General features: G+C 36.2%; 1 protein-coding gene and 1 long non-coding RNA gene across 4 annotated transcripts in view; both read left to right on the top strand.

Moving 5' to 3' along the window:
- The window catches only part of LOC128311807 (uncharacterized), a 44,662-nt gene extending 40,506 nt beyond the window's left edge, over positions 1-4,156 (top strand). Inside the window, exons 2-3 of the long non-coding RNA XR_008290422.1 lie at positions 3,500-3,633; positions 3,762-4,156. This is a non-coding gene — a long non-coding RNA (uncharacterized LOC128311807). The remainder of the gene's footprint in view (positions 1-3,499; positions 3,634-3,761) is intronic.
- The window catches only part of LUZP2 (leucine zipper protein 2), a 491,439-nt gene that overhangs the window by 188,661 nt on the left and 286,511 nt on the right, over positions 1-16,267 (top strand). The gene's annotated exons all lie outside the window — the stretch shown is intronic.

The raw sequence follows: 16,267 nt of genomic DNA, 5'->3' as shown, positions 1-16,267 counted from the left end.
TTGTTAGGTGAAATAAAAGTTTATCAAATCTGTGTCAGTCACCAAAAACATGCATAAGGGAATTTTATCAGTCCCTGAATTTAAAAAGTAGAAAAAATATTGTCATAGGCAATACTCACTCTTGAGAAACAATGTACAATCTAACATTATATAGAATTTACTGTATGCCAGATCGTCTCCCAAACATTTTACCTATGAATTGAGTCCTCACAATAAACCTGTGAGATAGTTAACTTTATTTGCCCATTTTACAATGAATACACTGAGGCTCAGAGAGGTTGTATAGCTTGCTGTAGGTCACAGAGCTGCTCAGAAGCAGGGATGGGCTTTGACCTGGTAGAGTTTGACTATGGATCCAGTATCTATAACCATTAGGTTAAACTGCTACCAAAGACAGAATAACTTATTTACACGCTTTGCACACTACAATGTTTTGAATTGCCTCACTTTATGTCCTCATGCAGGTGCTCTCCTAATCATGCTCAGGCGTAATTTTCATTTATATGCGAGTCACAAATTCTGTCTCATACTCAGTGAAATCTGAATGTATTCCCCTCACAGCTGATATGAAGGGTTAAATATATTTGAATAAATTAGGTCAGCGCTTAATATAGGGAAGTCACTAAATAATTGATAGACATCAATCATCATTCTTCTTTTTTTAATTAAAAAAATTTTTTTTAATGTTTATTTATTTTTGAGACAGAGAGAGACAGAGCATGAATAGGGGCGGGTTAGAGAAAGGGAGACATGGAATCCGAAGCAGGCTCCAGGCTCTGAGCTGTCAGCACAGAGCCCGACGCAGGGCTTGAACTCACAGACTGTGAGATCATGACCTGAGATGAAGTCGGATGCTTAACCAACTGAGCCACCCAGGCACCCCAGAGATCATCATTCTTCTTAAAGGGAGGCCTTACCCAAGTCTCATCTTTTTTTTCCTGTTGACTATTGTTTTTGTTTTTGTTTTTGTTTTTTTCATTGAGATTTAACTTCCACTCCATAAAGAATACATGTATTAAATACTGGTTGGTTTTTATACTCAAGTAACCACAACCAATATCAAGCTATAGAGTATTTCTAGCACCGTAGACAGCTCCCCAAGGTCCTTTTCCAGTCACTCTTGTCAAGGGATAACCATTCTTCTGATTCTATCACTATAGCTTAGTTTTTCCTGTTCATGAACTTCTGTAAGTTGAATCTTCATTCACCTAATGAATTGCATAGTAAAGATTTAATCTCAGGAAATCTGTTTTGGAAGCACCGACTGCTACTGTGAGAAGGTCAGGGCTGACCTTTTGTTAGTCTGTGCTTATTCCATAGGTCTAACACCTGGACTTCAACTTGACTCTCGAGTTTTTTGTCTTCACCTTATGCCTGCTTTTGAGAACTTGATCCTGATCATTTATGTATCTTAAAATCAGTTACTGCTCAATTCTCAGGTGATGACTGAGGTACTCTTTTGTCCCTTTATTTGCTTTTGATGAATCTCTTAAAATCCTGTTCCCACCTCCCCTGTCACATAATATTCAGCATTCCACTCTTGACTCCAATGCCAGGGTAGATCACTAGATCATTACATATAACTGACCTCCGATTTCCTGCTGTGGTTATAGAAATCTGTAGCAACACAAGAGTTATAGTGCCAGTTGTGTTATGGGTTTTTTTCTCTCACATGTCATAATACCTGTTGGGTACCATGCTCTGCTTGTTGGCCATTCATAACCTGCAGTTTTCTCTGCCAAGTCACTTCCAGATTTATTCTGTTTCCCAGCTGGGAGATCTAGTTACAGAGTCCAGCCCTTGCTTCCTTACCTTGTCTCACTATAATCAACAGGAATCCTAACTTCTTTTTTCCCCATCTCTAGCTAATTTATATATACCTGTATATATATTTTTGTTACATCTATAGATATGTTTTTCTCTCTCCCTCTTCAGAACTGGGTTATACTTCTGACCCCAAATTGTTCTTCTTTATGTTTTCATTCTCTTTTCTTAATGCTTCCGTTCTTACCTGATTTTTTTTTTCTCTCTCCTTCTGTACCTTTTTTAGGCAAATTCATACTTTTTGACTCCTTTAATAATTTACTTCTCAGAGTTTTAGAAACATTAAAAAATAAATGCAGTAAGGATTTGTAGAAAACATCTGAGAAGTTCTAGAAAAAGTGTATACCTTTTTAATTACACACATATTTCCCCACTGTTAGCAAGAATGCTTTGACACTGGTCTGACTCAGGAAATAAATAGGAACAGACAGCCGTTCTCTCAAATCTGGGATCAGGAATTTTCATTATGATAATAGTTTGTTTATTTTTGCTAATGTTTCAGTTCTGTAGTGCTTAGATGGTCATATTGAAATAAATTAATAATCACATTAATTATTAATATTAATTTAAATGCCTGATAACCGGTTTTTGTTTTGTTTTGTTTTGTTTTTTTCTAAAACACTGCTCTTCTTCAGGACCTTGTTCTAGGTCTTCAAGGTAAGAAAGCATTGAGTGAATAGACTTTGCATAAGGGCATTCATTTGCTTTTTAAAGAATGTTTTACTTCAAGAATTTGGACTTTATTTTAGTCCCACTTTACAAAGGCTCTTTGTAGCTGATTCCCATGAATCCAATGAAACTGAAGCTCTGTATTCTTCCATTGCACCAACTCCTTTCAAGGTCCTGAGAAGGTTCCCAATAATACATTAACACAGTCTTGGATATTGCAACATTTGCAAAAGTAAAAAAGTTTAACTTCATTTGGTTAAGACTGTTTTCTTTCCACTCTGATACTCTTCAGATTTCCTTTTTTTTGTGTATAGTGTTTTTTGGTCTAGAAGAATTTTGGTGATACATTGAACTCCAGAAGTTGAGACGAAGCTATGTTTAACATGGGTATAATGAGATAAATGTACATGATTCAAAGTCAGTTGTGTTGCTCTATACCATCTAAGGTGTGGAATGATAACACTTCTATCACCCACTGTACCCACCCTCCAAGTGTCCTGATAAGAAGATAGAAGGTCAGTGGTCTAGTCAAGAAGTATGCATGTTCTAAATCCTCAGGAGCTGAAATATCTCAATAGTGGAAGAAAAACAAGGTTTGAAATACAAAGAAGTGGACAATGGTAAATGGAAACTTCAGTTTATTAAGAATGAAAATAGTAAGAAGAGGTTCCAGTTCTCACTGATATCTAATCAACACAGATGTTCTCTTCTCTCCAAACAAGAAAAAAAGATGCAGCACCCACAATTTATAATTTATTTAATACATATACTATACTATATATATTATAGTATGTAATTTTGTATAATATAATATAATATCTATCAATAATATAGTGTATATATTTCTTTTTGATGAGACTCTTAGGAAATAGAATTTATCAGAATTTCTGTATATGGCCAAACCCCATAAAAGTGCAATGAATACATCAATGTGATGACACATATTCTAAGCAGTCTGGTGTTTAAGAGCATGTTGTATAGCATCTGACATCTTTTATCTTGAAAGGTGCTCCCAGAATAAGTGGCATGAAAATTGCCAACCAAGCAGAGAAATGGCCTAAAGAAACAAGTGTCCTCTTAAAAAAAATTCTATGCGATCATCTACAAGTCAATTATTAACTGCAGAAGAAAGTATATCAGGTAGTTTATTAAGGTATTTAATATGCTGTTTATAAATGTGGTTTTTATTGGTTTCTATTTTAAGCTTATGAATTATTTTTTTCTTGTTCAAATTAATGTCCATATTGTCCCCCCCTTTTTTTTTCTAGTGGAAACCCTATTTCAGGACTCAGAAATCTGTATTTATTCCTAAAAACAATGGATAGGAAGCTAAAGTAGGTTTTTCCTTCTGGCATTTAAGATCTAGAATTTGGAATGTTTCAGGATTGCATGGAACACGAAGTCTTGTTATGAGAAGAATATTTTTAAAAGAATGAGGAAAAAGGAAGCAAAGATGACCACTCTATTAGAAAGGTGGGGCTGGTGAAAGGGGACTTAATAAGTTGTTATTTGAGAACTTATCCATCTTTAGACAGTTACCTGTCTGTGTTATGCCTGGCCTGGAATATTGCTCAATGTTAATTGCACGAGTGGCACTCTGTGGAGAGCCAAATGGAAGTTTTTAATAAAAATGTCTTGTGACTTGAGATAAAGCAGGAGCATAAAGATGTCCCCAGCGGATTCTGTTGTCCCAGCTGTACCTGGATACTAAGTGCTGGGAAAAGAAAAAAAAAAATCACATAAAGATGCTAAAACTACAGATAAGAAAAGTAGTAAAGGCCGTGCCGGGAATATGAGGTTCTTTCTACCATAAAATTAACTTTTTCAGTATCAATGTAGATGAGCAAGAAATGCACTCAAGATGTTTTTAATACTCATTTTATATATATAGGTATATTTATATATAATATATTTTTATACATATATATATATATATATATATATACATGTATATATTATGTATATATCCCAAACAGTTGAAAACAACTTGGTATCTTGAGGCTCCAAAACACATTTAATGTCATTATTTCATATTTAGCACAATTTCATCACTGTTCCTAGATGAAAAATCAATAATTTTTACCAAGCATACATAATGTCATTTGGCTACATTTTACCAAAAAAAATTTTTTTAACAGTATGATTTTTTTTCTTCCACTAGTACATTATTATATAGGTGAAATTGACTCAATTTTTATTAAGTATTACCCTTCTCATTTGGGAGAACATTAAAGCATTACTTTCTAATCCATAAAACAAGGAAAATATCCTTAAGGTTAAAATCACTGGGTATTTTCCTTGAAAATAGCTACATATGGGAGTCTATTTGATTTTCACAGCTGCTATTCCATTTTTTCATTGACATTAACTCACTTTTGAGTGACAGTTATTTTTTTTATGTTTCTCCAGGATTTTACAAAATGAGGCTAAATTATATGCTCCTCACTAAAACTGAGTAAAATTCTATTTTTATGAGTAACACTAGGTGCCATTGAAATAACTGATTAAGGATTAATAGTCTTGTACATTGTTTGACTTTTATAGTTTTATTTTACTCTCTAATTTCATTCTTCTCTATACCTCACCCTTTTATGCTTGGTAAATATCTTTTGTTAAAAAGAAAAGAAAAGTAATATGGTCTTATAGCATTGGGTGATTTATTACACCATTATACCACTAGAATGACAACATTTGGGGGGAATTTTAACATAATTGATTATAAAGGCAGTTGACTCCCTTCACCCAGGACTAAGTAATACATCTTCAGAATTGGCAAGAGAGAGTGTCTTATTTATTTATTTACTTAAAAATTTTTTTTAATGTTTTATTTTTGACAGACAGAGAGAGACAGAGCATGAGTGGGGGAGGGGCAGAGAGAGAGGGAGACACAGAATCCGAAGCAGGCTCCAGGTTCCGAGCTGTCAGTACAGAGCCCGACACGGGGCTTGAACTCATGGACTGTGAGATCATGACCTGAGCCAAAGTTGGATGCTCAAACGACTGAGCCACCCAGGACCCCCAAGATAGAGTGTTTTAAATATGAAGGCTAAGGAGAACTGATATACACTACATGGGCTTAAATTACTCTTCCACATATATTTTACCCTAAATAAAATACATGATTACTGCTGAGCATGGAAAAGAATTAATTCTAAGTTGATTAGAAGGAAATCAACAAGGCAGCTTATTTTCATACAATGAGAATTGCATAATAGAGCATTTTTACAATGGAAACTAAATGTCTTTGCTTTTCATACAAAGGAACTACATATTTCATTTATTATTCCTTTGAACAAAATCTTTCTGCGTATAGTATTTAAGCTACTTGTACTTTAGTAGGATCTAGAATTTATCAGAGAAAAGCAAGGACAAAGGACAAAATCACTGTACTGCATGTTTTAGAAATGTGTTGGGGGATTATATATGAATATGTTTAAAAGCTGAATATTACCAATATAAAATAAATGATTCAGGTGAGAAATAGAGTACAATGGTGAATAAATGTAAAACTAATCATGTTTACCTTCTCTAGTTAGGAGGAAAATGCAGTAGAAAGCAATCAGTTTGGAAAAATAAAATAAAAGATAACTAATAGCCCAAATATATTTAGGATGAGCTAGAAGAGACATTATGGGTAGGCTTGTATAATGGTGCAAATTTTAGAGAGGGCCATTTGGCACAGCTTAAAGTGGTCATACCATACGATAGAGAAATTTTACTTATTTTTATTTCTCTTCAAAACCTTACAGTGGTTTCAGATTTCACCAACAGTAAATGGCAAACACTTTATGATATTCTGAAAGCCCTGCATTCTTTGAACTCTGGCTTTTTCTCCTCCTAGCTATCTGTTGCTCGCTGTAACAGCTCCATGGGTCTCTTTGATATTCCTCCACCATGTTAGGTTGGTTTCAACTTAAGGATTTTTTCTGACTTCTCTATCTGGAATGTTCTCCCCACATACATCTGTTCAACCAGTTTCTTTACCTGCTTTGACCTTTACTCATATCTTAATACTTACCTTGGCTATCCTACTCAGCACTGTATGTCCTTCCTACTCTTTCCTTTCCACAATGGCAGCCTTTTTATTATTTTTCAGTGATTTATCCCAAGTGTCTAGAACTCATCTTAATATTTCTAGAATAGAAGCATTGTGTACAAAACAATGTTCCCTATTTTAGCATTGCTTAGCAATAAAAAAATAGAGATATCCTAATTTAGAGTATAAGTCATGTTTATACTCATTCTAGGAAATATCATACAAGATTTAAACTAATGTGGAGGATTTATACATTCTCACATATGATGATATCAGAAATGATATCCTGTCATTGGATTGTCTCCTTTACTATTATGTAGTATCCTTCTTTGTCTCTTATTACAGTCTGTTTTAAAGTCTGTTTTGGCTGACAAAAGTAAGTATTGCTATCCGAGCTCTCTTTTGTTTTTTTGCTTTTTTTAAAAAAATTTTTTATTATTTTTTTAATATGAAATTTATTGTCAAATTGGTTTCCATACAACACCCAGTGCTCATCCCAACAGGTGCCCTCCTTAATGCCCATCACCCACCCTCCCCTGCCTCTCCCCCACCCCCCCCATCAACCCTCAATTTATTCTCAGTTTTTAAAAGTCTCTTATGGTTTGGCTCCCTCCCTCTCTAACTTTTTTTTTTCCTTCCCCTCCCCCATGGTGTTCTGTTAAGTTTCTCAGGATCCACATAAGAGTGAAAACATATGGTATCTGTCTCCATTTGCACATTAAATGCTTCTCTATCCCCTCACTTTCAGTCTGCATGTATCTTCAATCTGAACTGAGTCTCTTGTGGGCAACATATAAATGGGTCTTGCCTTTTTTATCCACTCTGTCACCCGATCTCTCTTGATTGGAGCATTTAGTCCATTTACATTCAAAGAACTTATTATTGATAGATATGTATTGGTTGCCATTTTGTTACTTGTTTTATGGTTATTTTTGTAGTTTTTCTCTGATCCTTCTCTTGCTCACTTTCATGGTTTGTTGGCTTTCTTTAGTGGTATACTTGGATTACTTTCTCTTTATTTTTGTATATCGAGTACTGGTTTTGATGTGTCATTACCATTAGGTTTGTATATAGCATCTTCAGCATAGAGCAGTTTATGTGAACTTGGTGGTCACTTACGTTTGAACTCATTCCCTCCCCCATCCCCCACATTTTAGGTATATGGGATTATATTTTATATCCTTTTATTTTATGAATCCCTTGATTTATTTTTACAGAAATACTTATTTTTTACTGCTTTTGTGTTTTTTATTTTTCAGACTCTCACTTATGGTCTTTCCTTTTCACTGAAAATATCTCCTTTAATTTTCTTGTAGGACTGGTGTAGTGGTCCCAAACTCTAGTTTTTGTTGTCTAGGAAACTCTTTATCTTTCCTTCTATTCTGAATGATAGTCTTGGTGGATAGAGTATTCCTGGCTACAGATTTTTCCCTTTTAGCACTTTGAATATATCATGCCACTTCCTTCTGGCCTACAAAGTTTCTGCTGAAAAATCAGCTGATAACCTTATGTATGGTGTTTCTCTGGGATGTAATTGCTTTCCTTTCTCTTGCTGCTTTAAAATTTTTTTCTTTATCACTACTTTTTGCCATTTTAATTATTGTGTGTTTTGGTTCAGACCTCCTCGGGTTGATTTTTTTAGAGGACCTCTGTGTCTCCTGAGTCTGGATACCTATTTCCTTCCCCAGATTTAGGAAGTCTTCAGCTATTATTTCTTCAAATAAATTGCCCTCTTTTCACTCTCTTCTTCTGGGATGCCTATAATACAAATGTTATTACACTCGATGGAGTCACTGAGTTCCCGAAGACTGTTCTCAATTTTCATTAATTTATTTTCCTCTGATTTATTCAACTTGATTACTTTTCATTAGTCTGTCTTCCAGGTCATTAATTCATTTCTCTGCTTCCTCTAGCCTGCTATTTATTCCATCAAGTATATTTTTAATTTCAATTATTATGTTCTTCATCACTGGTTGGTTCTTTTTTATCTCTGTGTTAAGGGCCTCATTGATATCCTCCAATCTCTTCTCAAGTCTAGTGAGTACCTTTATGATCCTTACTTTAAGTTCTCTATCAGATAGGGGCACCTGGGTGGCTCAGTCAGTTAAGCGTCTGACTCTTGATTTCCAGTCAGGTCATGATCTCGGGGTTTGTGAGTTCAAGCCCCACATCGGGCTCCACACTGACAGTGCAGAGCCTGTTTGGGATTCTCTCTGCCCCTCCTCTGCTTGTTCTCTATCTTTCTCTCTCTCTCAAAATAAATAAGTAAACATTTAAAAATAAGTAAATTCTCTATCAGATATCTTATCTCCCTTTAACTTAGGTCTCCTGCTGTGATTTTGTTCTGTTCTTTCACTTGAGAAATATTCCTCTGTGTCTTCATTCTGCCTAACTCTCTGTGTCTGTTTCTGTGTGTTAGGAAAGTCGGCTAGGTCTCTTGCTCTTGAAAGTAGTTGGTAGGGTACACACTTTTAAGAAGGTGGTGCTGGTCCTCTTGCACAAGGTGTGTGTATCATCCAGGGAGGATGGGAAATGCCATGTTGGCAAACTTTGCTCTGGTCTTCTGGGGTAGTGGACCCACAGAGCTGGGACTGAGGCAAGACTGTCTGGAGGGGGTGGGACGCAGTGTAAGCAAATTAGGTATGAATGCCAGCACCTCAGGTTGATTTGTGATTATGCTGGAGGGGTAGAGGAGGGAAAAGATGCCTGCCAGCTCCTTTGTTCCTGGAGAAATCCCTCAGCAAACTCTGAGATTAGTAACTATCTCTCTAATATGCCCCAGGTGTCTTTCAAACTGCTGTTTTAGGCTGTTTGTTGTGCTATCTCTTTAAGGGTGGGGACTTCTTCTTGCCCCTTCCAGGCTTTCCCAGAGCAGAGCCTGCTGATTTAAATTTCTAGGACTTAAGTTCCTCTGGTTATAAGAAACCAAGAAACTTAGCCCTTCTGATTTTCAAAGCCAACTGCTGTGGGGATTCTTCTCTGTTGTGCAGGCTCCCTGGTGTGATAATATTTCTCACCTCTCCACCTCCCTCCAGCACCCACACCCAGGGGGTTTAACTCCCCACTGTGTCTGTCTTTACTACCCTCTTCTATGTGGCCTCTTCTCTACATTTATTTGCAGACTTTGTTCTGCCAGTCTTTGGTTCATTTTCTGGATTATTTGCAATGATGCCTGTTATCTAGTTGTATCCATAGGACAAGGTGAGTTTAGGATCCTCGTACTCTGCCATCTTCCCCCAGAAGTCTCAGATTTCAAGAATTTCTGTAAACATTAACAGAATCTTGTGATAGAAAAATATGAGTGGTTAATTTATATATGACCTCTTTAATAAAGTAACATATAAACTGTTATCCTAAGTACATGAGAGAATTAGCCATACATAGATGAAGAAAAGAACCTCTAGATGTATAAATAGGAGTACAAAGACCTTGTGATGCAGAGAAAAGCTGAGTTACCTTGATTTTTTTTTTTTTTTTTTTTTTTTAGGATTAGTGTGACTAGAGTTTTGTGAGCTAGGAGAAGTGTATGGATGAAATATGAGATAATTAAAGTTTGTTTAGATCATGAAAAGGACTTTGGATTTCTAAGTGGATTATGATACTAAGAACATTAACCAGGGGACAAAAAAGATTTACATTTTGAAAAAGACTTATTTTAGCTACTTGTGAAAAATTTATTGAAGGGTGAATCATCTGTGTAAGCAGAGGATCTACTTTAGGCAGATTAGAGTATGGACAGGCAAGGTAAGAGATGCATTAATATTTGAAATGCATATTGGAATTAAAATGTACAGAGATTACTGATGGATTGACTACTAAAAGTAGAAAAATAGAGACATAGAATATGACTGTGTTTTGGTTGAGAATTGGAAGTGTTTTATGATTAGCTGTGCTGGGGGAAACATGGGGAAAAGTTTTATCTAGGATAGAAGTCTAAGATACAGGTGGAAATGTGAGGGCAGATGGGTTATAGATATCGAGCTCAGAAGAGTACCCTTCTAGAGATAAATATTTGGGAGCTATCAAAAGAGAGATGACACCTAAAATCATGGAATGGATGAGGCCACTAATGGAGAGAATATAGATGAAAGAGACTGTCAGAATTTTGAGCACTGAGGAACCACGGCATAGATTTTTGTTGGAATAGAAGCCAAAAACAACCAAAAGATGGTGGAATTGTCAGCGAGGGAGAAAGAATGTGTCAGTCATAATTGTACCTCCTGGATTTGTACTCGCCATTTCTAGTAACGGAAAAGTTATTCTACAGGTTGATGTATGGCCATTTTCTTCACCCTTTCAAGTGCTTCCTCAATTATCAACATCTTAGTCACATTTTCTCGGGTTACCTAACTTAAAATGGACCATGCCCAATACTGGCATTCCCTATACTTTTCTGCTTTATTTCTCTTTCTAGCACTTACCAACATCTACCATATTATGTAGTTTATTCAACTGCTTATAAATTATCTCCCCTCATTAGACTATATTTCCCAATAAAGCGGTTTTGTTTTGTTTATTTAAAAAAAAAAACTGCTATAACTCCAGAACTTAAAGCAACATTGGATATATTGGCAGTGTCCAATAATTTGTGGAATGATGTAGAAACTATTCTATAATTTAATAGAAATTATAATAACTGATGTTGGGATTTAGTGGAAAAATTCTACTGGACTAAGGGGTCTTGATGCAAGATGGGAATGGTTTTAAGAATGAGTAGCAGTTGAAGAAATGAAGACTGTACGTGACCAGCTGTTAACATATTATGAGTTCATAGGCTGCAGTTAACCAGGCAGGCCACCAGTGGTTACTAAGTACATCTTAAAAATCCATGCATGTATTATAGGTTGCTTGGTGGACTCTTATTCCTGAAGGTTATATTGAGAGATGTGGCAGTTTAATACAGAGGACAAAAAGAAAGTGGCATGGGTTTTTTTGCAGGGACCTTCAAGCCTGAATATCCTGATTTTAGAAAGCTTTATTCAGAACAATGATAACAAATATTACTAAAATAGACATGGTAGTGGTGTTTTCAGGCTTTGAGTAAAGAATCATTCACCAAATATTTTAAGTCTCATAACTGTGAAGCCTGGACTCCAGACACATAGATACAAGGTATGGTTTAATATATTATTTGTTTTTCTAAGTTAACTGATAGTTTAGAACAAATATAAATATAAAATGTAATCGGAATGAGCACAAATATTGATCTTAAATAACTGTCTAACTAACCTCACAACACACACACCTATACACACGTACACACACATATGCGCTAACACAGAAGCACATGGGCACTGGAGGAAATCCCTATGATTTAGACACTTAAGAGAGAAAAGGGAGCCTGTATGAACCAAACAAGTTATAATTATTTTAGGAAAAGCTGCAAAAAGTTGAATGTGTATTTAACTATGCTTTGCTAAAAAAAGCAATATAAGCAACGCTCTTTATTTATGAAAAACATTTCTGTTATCCTTAAGAAGATCCCTGCTGATCTAATGACTTTTTTTTTCATCAATTCTCTCATGACCATGAGAGAGATTTGCCTCTCTAGAGTAAAAATAGTCCTGTGGCAGTTTGCCTCTTAGAGCCTCAGAGAGCTCCTGTGAGCCCCTGCGCCTGCCAAACCACTGCATGTTCCATGGTTCCAACTGGGGTGTTTGTAAAGTAAATTATCTAAAGAGAGTGGAACAGACACCGCCATGAAATACCACTTTATACCTGTCAGAATGGCTAACATTAACAACTCAGGCAACAACAGATGTTGGCAAGGATGCGGAGAAAGAGGATCTCTTTTGCATTGTTGGTGGGAATGCAAGCTGGTGCAGCCACTCTGGAAAACCGTATGGAGATTCCTCAAAAAACTAAAAGTAGAACTACCCTACGACCCAGCAATTGCACTACTAGGCATTTATCCAAGGGATTCAGGTATGCTGTTTCAAAGGGACACACGCACCCCCATGTTTATAGCAGCACTATCGACAGTAGCCAGAGTATGGAAAGAGCCCAAATGTCCATCGATGGATGAATGGATAAAGAAAAGGTGGTATATATATACAATGGAGTATTACTTGGCAATCAAAAAGAATGAAATCTTGCCATTTGCAACTATGTGGACGGAACTAGAGGGTATTATGCTAAGCGAAATTAGTTAAGCAGACATAGACAAAAATCATATGACTTCACTCATATGAGGACTTTAGGAGACAAAACAGATGAACATAAGGGAAGGAAACAAAAATAATATAAAAACAGGGAGGGGGACAAAACAGAAGAGACTCATAAATATGGGGAACAAACTGAGGGTTATGGGAGGGGTTGTGGGAGGAGGGGATGGGCTAAATGGGTAAGGGACTCTAAGGAATCTACTCCTGAAATCATTGTTGCACTATATGCTAACTAAATTTGGATGTAAATTTAAAAATAAGTAAAAAATAAAATGAAAGAGAATGGAACAGCTTTTCTGTTCCTCAGGATGGGTGGAGCTCTTGCCTAGCTCCTCATTCAATCCACCAAGCAGTTTCCAGTGTGATTTCAACTGAAGAGATTATTCTTTTTTTCCTCTCCTTAAAGATACTGTTTGTGTGGTTTACCCAAAATAGGTCTCCACAGCTTCCTTCAGTGATTTGCTTTTCATGAATGGAGAGAAAAATCCTTACATCTTAGAGTCTTTTGAGGCTGCTCACAAATAGTCTTTAAAAATCTGTTACTGGGCTGCCTGGGTGGTTCAGGTGGCTAAGCATCTGACTCCTGATTTAAGGTCAGGTCATGATCTCACTGTTCCTCAGTTCAGGACCCAAGTAAAATACATATATGCTCTGATTCTCTCTCTTCCTCTCTCTCCACCCCTCCCCTGCTTGTGTGCACATGCTCTCTCTCTCTCTAAAAGTAAATAAATAAACTTAAAAACAATAAAAAAATACTATTACTATCCCCTGCTTGCTATGAAAACTGACCAAGGTGAACACAATATTGATCAAATCAGCAATATTTCTATTTTAGATTCTAGCTGTATTGTCATATGTTAAAAACACAATCTGAAATTATAATTTTCATATATTATTTTGAAAATGTTCTTACAATATGGAAAACAATATTATGAATATCATTGAATAAGATTCAAGTTCATGAATGACTACCATATTTCAATTTTGTTTTTGTGATGGCATTCATTATTTTTAACTTATTTGCCTTCATTAGAGTCATGTATATCTGTCAGTGCATTGAATGAGTATATATGAGAGTTTAAGTGTTTTGTGGTATTATTATAATTATTGCTGCATACTAATATTCAAATTCATACATATGCTAATATTTCAAGCAACTACATTTCTAAAGAGAATATTATTATTATGCAGAATTTTAGTCCATTTAGTTTTATGTTGAATGAACAGAGGACAAAAAGGATCATATAATTCCCTAAATTCCCTAAGGAAAAATCGTATTAGAAGTGACAGAAAAGGAATACACATAAGGCAAATATGACTTTTTCTGTAGTCACAGAATCTCTACAGATATTTTAACCTTGAAAAGAAACCTTTAGGCAGAAGATGTATTACTCACATAATTTGATTATCAAATTATGAGACTTGAGCTTACGCATTTTTTGAATGAGCAGTCATATCTGTCTATCTGTCTACCCATACACATGCACTAACACAGAAATATATATGTGCTTACAGTTACTTGATCTATAAACCTTGAATGTTCTTACTGTATATCCAGGGCATTTCTGTTTTCTTCATTCATTTTCTCCTTAACAAGAAAATATAAAATCAAGAAGAGTAAAGATTTGAAAACCTTAACCTTCCTGCAACTATTTTTGTTCTCTTTAAAATTTTTGTGTTTAGAATAAGTTGTTTTTGCCCTTTAAAAAAAAGTATGAAGGAGCAAGAGACATGGAAAGAGAAGAGAAAGAAATACGAAAGAAGATGCGCAGCAGTGCATTTCAAAGTCACATTTCATTTTCCCTGAATTTTTTCCCAACCCTGTTTGTCATTTAGTGGAAAATGAAACCAATCTGGATGTGAAACTAAGAGACAAGTTACGAAACCACTTGTCTACAGAAAGAGTAGCGCATTCTAAGACCTAATACTGGGAGATTAAGCATTTGATATCCATTGAAATTAGACTTTCCTTTGTATATTTATTGATAATAAACAGCTGTGCCTGTTGAGACCTAATCTAAATAGCAACTTGGTGACAACAGAATGACATGTGAATTACCCAGCCTTGAGAACAGAAAGTTGGGGAAAGAATTTGGGCATTTGGAATTATAATGCTGCAACTGACCTCACATGGGTTGGAATGTTGCCTCTGACACTGCTCACCTAGATTAATGAATGTCTCTTCCAGCACTGGGGCCATTGAAAAGTGACATTTTACATTTTCAAGCTTGCTTATTAATTTAATCTGTATAAGCAATGATTCATAATCTGTAATGGGCATGCTCATAATTTCAAATGAAAATGACACGTGCAAACTGGAAATAGGACAAACCTGCTACGCAAGATTCCAGAAATGCAAAATGTGAAATAGGTGCTCATAATGCTGGTAGGGGGAAAAAAAAACATCCTGAAGCTGCTGATGGCCTTTTTTAGAAAGTGCTGAGTGAAGGTTTAAACTGGGCTTTGTAAGCCCCAGGGTGAGACTACCTCCTTGGCCACTGGAAAAAGTTTCACTGTGAGCTGTGTGATGACTGGCACTTGACACTTCTTCCCCCCATGAGGGGAGGGATAGTCCTATTCTAAGGTACAGAAAATTGCCTGGCAGCCAATGTCCTGTTTTAGAATCTTTTATAAAGAAGAGGATGAAGATGATAACTACCATTCTTTCTAGTATGTTGGCCGTGTTGGGGTGGGGGCTGGAGGTACTAAACTTGTTAACCCCATTATTGAATGTTGGGAGCATGTTACTTATTTTGTTACAACAGAAAGGCTAGCTATGTGGGAGTTGCCAAGGCTCCTGATCTCCTCTTTCATATGCATTTAAAAAAGAAACTGAATCTCCTTTCCATCTGTGGGAAGAGGAAAATGCAGTTCCTCTCTGTCTTTAGTAACACCGGGACTCTGAGGTCTCCAGTCTGTTCTAGGAATGTTTGCTCAGATTCCTTGCTTCCACTAAACACTGCTTGCTGCCCTTCTCTCCTCTTTCAGTGCTGCTTTCTCTTATGTCTTGAATCTCTTGTGTGTAGTGATGAGAAGAGGGCTGAGTAAGGGGCAGCACCACTTTCTTTTAATATGTTCCAAAGTACAGCTAACATGAGATGGACCTTGAAAATTGTAATGATGGAGTGAATACCAGGCACAGCTCAGAAACCTGTATTATATTTAATACTTTATAAGCCAGCCTTATTTTTAAAAGTCTCTGTCTTAACCTGCTGTGAGGTATTTTCTGTGTACCACATTTCTTTTCCTTAGTTCCTGGTTTTCCACCATTTTCTAAGTAATTTCTCTCCTTTATACCTCTTTACTTATTATTCCCTCTTCACTTCTCCCCTCTCCGCGATACTAACTCTTTCAGGGTACTTCTCTCTTCCCTTTCTGATTTTTTTTTAATAAAAATAAGCCATGGGGCACCTGGTTGGCTCAACTGGTTGAGTGTCTGACTCTTGATTTCGGCTCAGGTCATTCCAGGGTCATGGGATTCAGCCCGAGTCAGGCTCCATACTGAGGATGGAGCCTGCTTAACATTCTCTCTCTCTCTCTCTCTCTCTCTCTCTCCCCCCCTCTCCCCCACTTG

The sequence above is a fragment of the Acinonyx jubatus genome, chromosome D1 (genome assembly GCF_027475565.1).
Source record: "Acinonyx jubatus isolate Ajub_Pintada_27869175 chromosome D1, VMU_Ajub_asm_v1.0, whole genome shotgun sequence".
Classification (NCBI taxonomy): domain Eukaryota; kingdom Metazoa; phylum Chordata; class Mammalia; order Carnivora; family Felidae; genus Acinonyx; species Acinonyx jubatus.
The sequence above is the reverse complement of the archived record's forward strand: the minus strand, read 5'-3'. Positions and strand labels throughout refer to the sequence as shown.